Source organism: Lynx canadensis, chromosome B2 (assembly GCF_007474595.2).
Source record: "Lynx canadensis isolate LIC74 chromosome B2, mLynCan4.pri.v2, whole genome shotgun sequence".
NCBI classification, from domain to species: domain Eukaryota; kingdom Metazoa; phylum Chordata; class Mammalia; order Carnivora; family Felidae; genus Lynx; species Lynx canadensis.
In genome coordinates, this window is record NC_044307.1 from 132,269,204 (window position 1) to 132,280,190 (window position 10,987).

Sequence of the window (10,987 nt, forward strand, 5' to 3'; positions counted from 1 at the left end):
TCTGAGTTTCACCTCCTTTAAACTCTGTTGAATTTTTTACTTATTCTTTGAGCCCTTAAATAAATTTACATAATTAAGACCTTAAATACTACACAGTAATAGTATATAATGATCAATCATATCCACATGCTGTAACTGTTAACTGTTTGCTCCTATGTTGACTGTTTGCTCCTGAGAATTAATTTTTAAACAACAAACCAATCCATCCAACCATCTCATATAATTCTAGTGAAACTAATTTAAATAAAGAGAGATATTTAGGAACCACTTGAGTAGATAAACTCCAACGTATGACCTAATTGATTTCTGGATGATTAAAAAGCAAGCTCACATAAATCAAACCCTTACTTCCTATAGCCATGATGTTATAAACTGGGACTTGAACCCCAGAAACCCATTTTATACCTTAGAAATACCAAAGTCAGGGTGCCGGGGTGGCTAAGTTGGTTAAGCGTCCGACTTCTGCTCAGGTCACAGTCTCTGGGCTGGGAGTTCCAGCCCTGCGTCGGGCTCTGTGCTAACAGCTCAGAGCCTGGAGCCTGCTTCAGATTCTATGTTCCTCTCTCTGTCCCTTCCCCGCTCATACTCTGTCTCTCTCTCTCTCAAAAATAAATATTAAAAAAAAGAAAATTGAAAAAAAACAAAAAAGAAATACCAAAATTACTTTTATAAAAATTAACTCTCTATGAATCATAGACTTAAATGTAAAATATAAAAGTATAAAACCCCTAGAAGAAAACAGGAGAAAACCTAGATAACGCTGGATATGATGATGACTTTTTAGATTCTACACCAAAGGCACGTACATGAAATAAATAGTTCATAAGCCAGACTTCATTAAAATTAAAACCTTCTGCTCTGCAAAATAACATATCTAGAGAATTAGAAGACAGGCCATAGCTTGGGAAAAAATATTTGCAATAGACCCATCTGGTAAAGTACTGTAACTACAACAATTAGTTAAAGGATGCACAAGATAAAAAGATAGAAGATATGACATCAAAAATGTAAAACATGGGGGGGGCACAGAGTAAAACTAGAACTTTAGAATGTGATCAAACTTAAGTTGTTATCAACTTAAAATAGACTGTTATAGCTGTAAGTTGTTATATATAAGCCTCATGGGAACCACAGAACAAAAACCTATAGTAGGCACACAAGAAATAAGGAGATCACTAAAGAAAGTAATCAAATCACAAACGAAGAAAGCAACTAACAAAATGACAATAAGTACATAGCTGTCAATAATTTCTCTCTCTCTCTCTCTCTCTTTCTCTCTCTCTTTCTTTCTTTTAACATTTATTTATTTTTGAGAGACAGAGAGAGGCAGAGCATGAGCAGGGGAGGGGGAGAGCAAGAGGGAGACACAGAATCTGAAGCAGGCTCAGACTCTGAGTTGTTTGTTAGCACAGAGCCTGTTGCGGGGCTTGAACTCATGAACTGTGAGACCATGACCTGAGCTGAAGTAAGATGCTCAACTGACTGAGCCACCCAGGCACCCCAATAATTACTTTAATTTAAATAAACTAAATTCTCCAATCAAGTCACATAGAGTGACTGAATGGATGAAAACATAAGGTTCATCTATATGCTGCCTACAAGAAAGATTCACTTCAGATGTAAGAACACACACAGACTGAAAGTGAAGGTATGGAAAAAGATCTTATTTGCGGATGGAAACCAAAAAGTTGGGTAGTTATATTTATATCAGACAAAATAGACTTTAAAACAAAGACTGTAATAAGAGACAAGGAAGAGCATTCCATGATGACTGAAGAGGTCAATCCAACAAGAGGATATAAGATTTATAAATATGCACCCAACATAGAAGCACCTAAATATGGAAAGCAAATATTGACAGACCTAAAGGGAGAAATGGTGGTAAAATATAGTAAGGAACTTTAATACCCCACTTACATCAATGAATAGATCATGTAGACAGAAAATCAATAAGAAAATATTGGCCTTAAATGACACCTTATACCAGATGAACTTAAGAGATATATACAGAAACATTCCATCCAAAAGATACCTTCTTCTCAAGTGCTCATGGAACATTCTCCAGGACAGATCATATATTATGCCACAAAAGAAATCTTAATAAATTTAAGAAGATTGAAATCATATCAAACATTTTTTTAACCACGATAGTATAAGAGAAGAAAACCAGAAAATTCACAAATATGTCACATGCTATTGACCACAAATGGTTTAAAGAAGAAATCGAAAGACAAATAAAATATATCTTGAGACATTGACAATGGAAATGCAACAAACCAAAATTTATGGGATGCATCAAGAGCAATTCTAAGAGAGAAGTTCATAGTAATAAGTGCCTACATTAAGAAACAAGAAAATCCTCAAATAAACAACCTAATAATATATAACACTACTGCTAATAATATAATAAATATATAATATAATTTGATGTTCTCAATAGATGCAGAAAAAGCATTTCACAAAGTCAACATCCATTTATGATTAAAGCTCTCAAGGAAATAAATACAGAAGAAATTTACTTCAACACAAAAAGGCCAGCTGAAAAAGCCAATAGTTAACACCATATTTAATAAAGCTTTCCCTTGAAAATCCAGCACAAGGCAAGAATGCCCACTCTCACCACTTCTATTTAATGTAGTATTGGAAATCCTAGCCAGAGCAATGAGACAAGAAAAGAGAAATAAAAGGCATCCAAATTGGAAAGGAATTAGTAAAATGATCTCTCTTTGCAGATGACATGATTCATATATGTAGAAAACCCTAAAGACTCAACAGCAAAAGACTATTAGAACTAGTAAATGAATTTAGTAAAGTGAAGGATACAAAATCAACATACAAAAAGCAATCACATTTCTGTACACAAAATAATAAGCCATCCAAAAAGGAAATGAAAGAATAAATTCCATTTGCAACAGCAAGACGAAGAATAAAATATTTAGGAATAAACTTAATCAAAGAGGTAAAGCCTTGTAAACTGAAAAGTATGAAACACTGATGAAGGAAATTAAAGAAGACACAAGTAAATTGAAAGACATTGTGGGTTCATGGATTGAACTTTGCTAAAATGTCCATTCTACCCAAAGCCATCGATAGATTCAATGTAATCCCTATAAAAATCCCAATGGCATTCTTTACAGAAATAGTAAAAACAATCCTAAAATTCATATGGGACCACAAAACACCCTGGATATCCAAAGCAATCTTGAACAAGAATAACAAAGCTGGAGGCATCACATTTCCTGATTACAAAATATATTACAAAGTTATATTAAAACAGTATAGTACTGGCATAAAAAAGACATATAGACCAATGTAACAGAATAGACAGCCCAAAGTAAATCCATGAATTTATGGTCAACTGATCTTTGACAAAGGTGCTAAGAACGCATAATGATGAAAAGATAGTTTCTTCAATAAATGGTGTTGGGAAAACTGGGTGTTCACATGGAGAAGATCTAAACTGGACCCCTCTCTCACACCATGTAAAAAAAATCAACTTTAGTGGATTAAAGAATTAAACATAGGACCTGAAACTGTAAGACTACTAGATAAAAACATAGGGAAAATTTTTGTTGGTATTGGTCTTGGCAATGACTTTTTTTAAAAATATGGCACCAAAAGCACATGTAACAAAAAAAAAGACAAATAAGATTGCATTAAACTAAGAAGTTTCTGCACAGCAAAGGAAATGATCGAGAGTGGAAAAGAAACCTGCAGAATAGGAGACAATTATTTACATACCATCTATTTGATAAGAGATTAATATCCAAAATATATAAGGAGCTCAAACAACTCAATAGCAAAAAACCCAAATAACCCAATTTAAAATGGGCTAAGGACCTGAATAGGACCTTATTTCTCAAAAGGACATACAAATGTCCAACAGGTATATGAAAAGGTGCTCAACACCACAATTCATAAGATTAATGCAAATTGAACCCACAATAAAATATTATCTTACATTTGTTAGAATGGTTATTATCAAAAAGATAAAAGATAACAAGTGCTGGCAAGGATATGGAGAAAAAGGAACCCTGGTACACTGTTGATGGGAATGTAAATTAGTACAACCGTTATGGAAAACAGTATGGTGGTTGCTCAAAAAATGTAAAACAGAACGACCATATGATCCAGCAATACTATTTCTGGGTATATATCCAAAAGAAATGTAACTAGTGTCTCCAAGAGACATCTGCATCCCTACATTCATTGCACAGTTATGCACAATATTTGATGTACGAAAACAACCTAAGTGTGTATACACAGCTTTAAAATGGAAGATAATCTCGCCATTTGCAACAACATGGGTGAACCTGAAATATATTATGGTAAGTGAAATAAGCCAGACACAGACAAATACTGCATAATCTTACTTATACATAGAATCTAAAACATTTGAACTCTTAAAAGCAGAGAGTAGAAAGGTGTTTTCCAGGAACTGGGGGATGGGGAAAATGGGGAGATGTTCAAAGAGTTTACAGATTCAGTTATGCAGGATGAATAAGTTCTAGAGATCTAGTGCAGAGCATGGTCATTTTAATGAGTAATATATTGTATACTTGAAATTTGCTAAGAAAATTGATCTTAAGTTGTTCTCACTGCCCCCAAATATAGTAACTATGTAACTATGTTAATTAAATTGATTGTAGTAATAATTTTACAATGTATATGTATAGTAAATGATTAGGTTGTACACCTTAAATACATACGTTATATTTGTCAACACTTCATTAAACTGAAGAAAAAGACTGATCATTGAGAAATTTTAACAATTTGAACTGTTCTTATAAAAATGATTCATTTGTAATCAACTAGGTATTATATATTTCATTATATTTTGATCCTTTGAAAGATAATTTTCTATGTAGAAGAAATTTTTAGCCAAACAGTATGACAATAGCAATAATGCATTGCCTGCCCCTAATATTTTGAACAAGAAGCTGTTTTCTATGTGTTGTTTGACAAAGGGATGGGAAGTAGTGTTTTCCCTGTTTTTACAGAAACCAATGAAGGAGTCCTATTACTTTAATGTCTTTTTTCTCCTGTGCAGAATATTTCTTCAATTTCTTTCCAGATGAGTGTGATTTTAATTTTTCATGTTAAAATCAAACTGAAAAGTACAATTTTTTTTATCATTAAGGAGGATAATTTATAATGGATGTGTTCGCAGAAGTGAGATATTTAATCAAGTATTTAAAATAAATTTAAATCATCAGTGCTTATTGCCCTGATTACAAAAGAGGCATCCTCTTATGTAAAATAGAAATTTATGGACGTGTGTTTTCAATCATTTTGAGTACAGATATGCATTTAGAAAACTCTTCAGGTTTATTGAAGTTCCTCTGCTCTAAAGGACCGGTTTTAGTTAATAGGTTTTTCATCGTCTTCATCCTTTTTATGGTGCACACTTACAGGAAATATAATGGAATATTTCTATAGTGACTACTGCCTGTACGGTCATTAGAAAATCCAAGATATGGAAATGAATGTTGGGAAAAAAACTATGTTTGAAGATGTAAATAAACCTTGCTTCTAGATTCTCTGCATCATATGCTTTATTCTCTAATTAGAGATAAATATAACAACATGGAAGCAACACAAAGTGTTTTATTGCGTTATCTCTTTATGGGTTCTTTTGCGGTTTCAGAGTGTTTTTTAAAGGCATTAAAATCATTTGTGGCAGTTATCAAAAAGTCAGTCTCGACAGGTTTTCTAACAGTCTAAATTCCTTACAATTTAATAACTTGAGTGCCTTGCTATTGTGGGATCAAGTCATAGGAAAATTGTCCTCACCCACACTTTGAAGGAAAATGCTGTGGCTTCGTAGAGACCCTGTCTGAAAGTTATAGGAAGCTTTGCTACTTTGAATGAGGTTTCAAATAATCCACAGAAAAGGTCAGAACAGAGGCCAATTTCTGTACAGAGTTGACTTCTCTCGCCTGCCACATTACTGCCAATATAATGTGAAGGAAAATTTATGAAGTCCATGAGGCAGATATATCCTGGGAAGACACAGTAGGAGCACTAGTAATGTGAGAATAACTTAAAGGGTATAGAAATCACCACCTCCCACCCCAACTCCTACATGTCTAAAATATCTTCTCATATCTGTCTTGGTTCTTAAGAGTATATAATTCAGTATTTATTTCTTTGGATAAAGATGCTACATATGCAGGAATCCTCGTTTTTTAAAAATTTTACATATGATAAATTTTGCTTAGTGAAAATTTTACAGAATTTTGTGTCAAAAGATTTTTAAACTGTTGGAAATATAAAAATGAATGACGTAGAATCCTTGGCAATATTCTCACTGTCTAGTAAGAAAAGACAGACATATGTTAAAAATAGTGTGATGAACTTTTGCATGTACTATGATAGAGTGTAGATTATTGTGAGGGCACAAGTGAATGAATGACAAACTTTACTTGTTGGGATGGTTAGAAATTGCTTCATAGAGGAAAGGATAATAGTGTTGAAGAATTAATGGATATGTCCCAGGTAGACAAAGAGATAAAGTATCCTCAAGTAAAAAGAGCCCCTTAAGTATCAAGTCCTGGAAATGTAAAGCAGATTTGGTTATTTGAAGAAATTGCAGATTGTTGGCCATAGATGGGATGAAAAGAGAAAGTGAAGAAGTGATGAGGGAAGAACAAGAAGTGAAATAAAATGGGGGAGTAGCCAAGAGTTTGATTATCGGTAACATTTTGTACCTGGATAAGGCATTTGGAATTTATTACATTATCAACATGGGGGGCATATAATGATTGCAGTCAGGGAAATGATATGGTCAGGTTTGTGTACTGGGTAATTTTAGTCATGCTATTTAGAATGGACTGGATGGGAGACTTGAGGTAGAGAGACCATTAGAACACCACTGCAGCTGGTGAGTTCAGATATGGTAAGGCCTTGGACTAAGGAAGTATCAGTAGGAATGGAGAGGAGGGGAGTATCTGTGAGTTGGGTAGTGTTTTTTTTTTTTTTTTTTTAATTTTTTTTTTCAACGTTTATTTATTTTTGGGACAGAGAGAGACAGAGCATGAACGAGGGAGGGGCAGAGAGAGAGGGAGACACAGAATCGGAAACAGGCTCCAGGCTCTGAGCCATCAGCCCAGAGCCTGACGCGGGGCTCGAACTCACGGACCGCGAGATCGTGACCTGGCTGAAGTCGGACGCTTAACCGACTGCGCCACCCAGGCGCCCCGGGTAGTGTCTTTTATAAAGATAAGGAGTACATCAGCAGGTACAGTTTGAAGAGGAAGATGATTTCAGTTTCAGTTGTTGAGTTTCAGATGCCTGTGGATAGATATGCACATAGGGGGCACTTAATTTAGATGAGTTGAATGATTAAATGAATGGCCACAGGAGCATGGGGCTAGAGAAAAAGTCTGGCCTGGAGACAGAAATGAGCACATAGGTGGTAGATGAAATCAAGGGAAAGGATGGAATCCTCCAAGGTAGCTTGTAAAGGAGGAAGAGATAAGGATCAAGATTAGAACTCTGGGGAACTCCACTGTTTAAAGAGCAAGTGTAGGAGCAAGAGCTGCAAAGGAGACTGAGAATATGTGGGCTGAGTGGTAAGATGGGGAGCCCAGAAAGCTTAAAGTCACAGAAACCAAGGGAGGACAGAGTTTCATTGTTGGGGGAGGAGTTAGCAGCACTGAAATGCTGGAGAGAGATCAAATATGCCGAGAACTAAAAAGATCCCCTGGATCTTTTCAGGGATCTTTAGTGACTTTGCTTGAGGAATTTAAGTAGTGGTGAAAGGGGAACTTGCTCTCAGTGGGCTGAAGAGTTAATACAGTGATGAGAAATGATCATCCAGTGTAATTTATTTTTAGGAGTTGTTTGTAAGTGGAGAGATACACTAAGAGATGGAGGGATTTTTATTTCCTCTTATTGTTTATTTTTAATGGCTTTATTGAGGTATGACTGACATATATGCATTGTGTATATTCAAAGTGTACATCTTGTAATCATTATTGTCTTGCGTTTGGTGCCCATCCCTGCCTTCAGCACCACTGTCTTCCCAAATAGGGATCCATTCTGCACTACTCATTCTGTTCCTCTAACAAATCTACCCAGAACAAGCACTGAACTAGGAACAAGGAGACTTGGGTTCTAGTCTCATGTCTTGTCCCAACAAGTTTTATGAACCTATACAAGTCCCATAATTTGTTTTTCAGGTTACTTATTTTTAAACTATAACAGTTGAGAAGTCCCCTTCCAGTGTTTTTTTTCCCTGTATTTCTTTGATAACTCTTGCATACAAAGCTATAAACATATTTGTTGATTGATAACTTAAATGGCATCTGTCTTTGTGGTCATTTGTGTTGTAATAGTATTCAAAACCTTTAAGAAGGGTTCTAACAGTGTAGATTCCAGATACAAACAATAGGTGGGGGATTTTGGAGGGCACTGTACCTTCCTGTCACTCTAGAAATTATTCCATGTTACATTTTCCACGTGTAGAATTGACTCTTCCATATGTTGTTTGAGATGAGAAGCTAGATAAGAAACAATAGCCAAAAGTTGTTCCAAACCCTGGTAATGAGGCAACTTTTGAAGCCTGCTGGGAGTCACTGTTGATAACAACTCCATCCTTTCAAGAATTGCTTGTCAAGCCAAAAGTCTTAGACTCGTCCTTGATTCTTTTTTTTTTTTTAATTGCACCCTCCATTCATTCCCTCAGAAAATCATATTGCCTCTACATACATTAAGAGGCTGATCATTTCTTGCCATCTCTATTGCTACCAGCCTGGCCTATTCAGCCACCACTGTATTTTGTCTGTATTATTGCAGTAGTCTCTTAGCTAGTCTCACTGCTTCCACTCTTGCCTCCCTACTCCTTCTCAAAGTAGCTACAGTAATCTTATTAAATCATAAGTCGGGTCATGCTACTTCTCTGCTCAAAACTGTTCAATGACTCCCAATTTCATGCAGAATTAAAACCAAATTCCTTATAAGGTCCTCTCAGGCTATATATAAACTGGTTCTCTGTTTGTTCTCTGACCTCATCTGCTACTTATCTCTCCCTCATTCACTTTTTTTCCAGCCTTATGTCCTTATATGTTTTCAATCATACTGAGAACTCTCAAACCTTAGGGCCTTTGCTGGACGTTTCCTCTGCTTGTAATACTCCTATGTATCTTCAGGGCTCATCTCCTTGAAACTTTTGTTTAAATGTCATCTTTACAATGACGCCTGACTATCCCATTTTTTAAAAAAAGTTTACTTATTTTTGAGAGAGAGAGAGAGTGAGAGTGAGAGTGAGAGAGAATCCTAAGCAGTCTCCACCATCAGTGCAGAGCCTGATATGGGGCTCAATCTCATTAACTGTGAGATCGTGACCTGAGCTGAAATCAAGAGTCAGATGCTTTACCAACTGAGCTACCCAGGCACCCCTGACTGTCCCATTTGAAATTAAATCTCACTCTTTATTTTCAGTTTACACTTCTGTTCCCTAATCTGCTGTTCTTATTTTCACCAGGGCACTTGTGATGTGTATAAGTTACTTGCTTATTGTGTTTAATATTTATTTTGTTTCTTCCTGGTAAAAAAAAATCAGATTTAAAAAATTATTTTATTTTATTTTTTTAAATTGAAGTGTAGTTGACACACAATGTTAATTACCTTCTGATGTACGACATAGTGATTCAACGGGTTGATATGTTATACTATGCTTACCACAGGTGTATACCATTCAATGCTATTTCAATATCACTGACTATTCCCGGTGTTGTACCTTTCACCCTTGTGATTTATTCATTCCATAGCTGGAATCTTGTATTTCCCACTCCCTTTCACCCATTTGGCCCATTCCCCCACCCCTCTGGCAGCCATCAGTTTGTTCTCTGTATTTATGGATATGTTTCTATTTTTTACTAGTTTCTTTATTCTTTTGTTTTGTGTTTTAGACTCCACATGTAAGTGAAATCATATAGTACTTGTCTTTCTCTGTCTGACTTATTCAAGGTTCATCCATGTTGTTCCAAAATGTCAAGGTAAAATCAGAGACTTTTGTGAGTAGTTAGTTCACTGACGTATTCTAATCACTTAGAAAAGTGACTGGCACATAGTAGTCACTCAGTAAATACTGATTGTTGTTGAATTAAGAACAACAGTGGCTGCTATGGTCTGAATGTTTGTATGACCTCAAAATTCATGTGTTGAAACCTAACCCCCAAGGTGATGATATTAGGAAGTGGGGCCTTTGGGAGGTGATTAGGTCATGAGGGTGAAGACCTCACGGAGGGATAGATGGGGCTCCACTTAGATCTCTCACTGCTCCTGCCATGTGAGGATACAATCACAAGTCTGTGACCTGGGAGAGGGCCCTCACCTGTCTGTGCTGGCACCCTGATTTTGGAATTCCAGCCTACAGAACTAAGAGAAATAAATTTCTATGGTTCATAGGCTACCTAGTCTCTTGTAGTTTGTTACAGAAAGCCAACAGAATAGGACAATGGCTGCTTATATTTCCATAACAACTTAGAGTTTTTAAAATACACTTACTTTGTTTTTAGGAGGTTCTAATAATATGGAAATGGCCCGGGAGCTCTTCCATAACCAGTGTCAAGAGATTCTCCAGGGACAGTAGAACCCTAAGGGACTGGGAGAGAAGGGATACATATTTGATGATCAGTGACCCTGCAAAATCCATTATACTCAGGTGCGTTTGTGCAAGTGACCAGTTGTATTAGTGATTTGTTGGTTGGGGCTATAGAAAATAGAAAGAATGATTTCAGAGATGAGATAAAGGAGGCATTGAAAAATTAGCATTGCCTTAAGTCACAATTTATGTCTGTTCCTTTTTTGATCATTATAATCAGAGAACATAGTGTTTGATTGGTTAGGCATCACTTAAGGAAGAGAAAAATTGGTTTACTTTTTAAGTCATGCCCAGATTTGTGTATATGAGGTTTATGCATTGAGTGTCCAATAGGGAAAATCCCATGCAAGCAATTTGAGAATTACAATGAATGGGAAT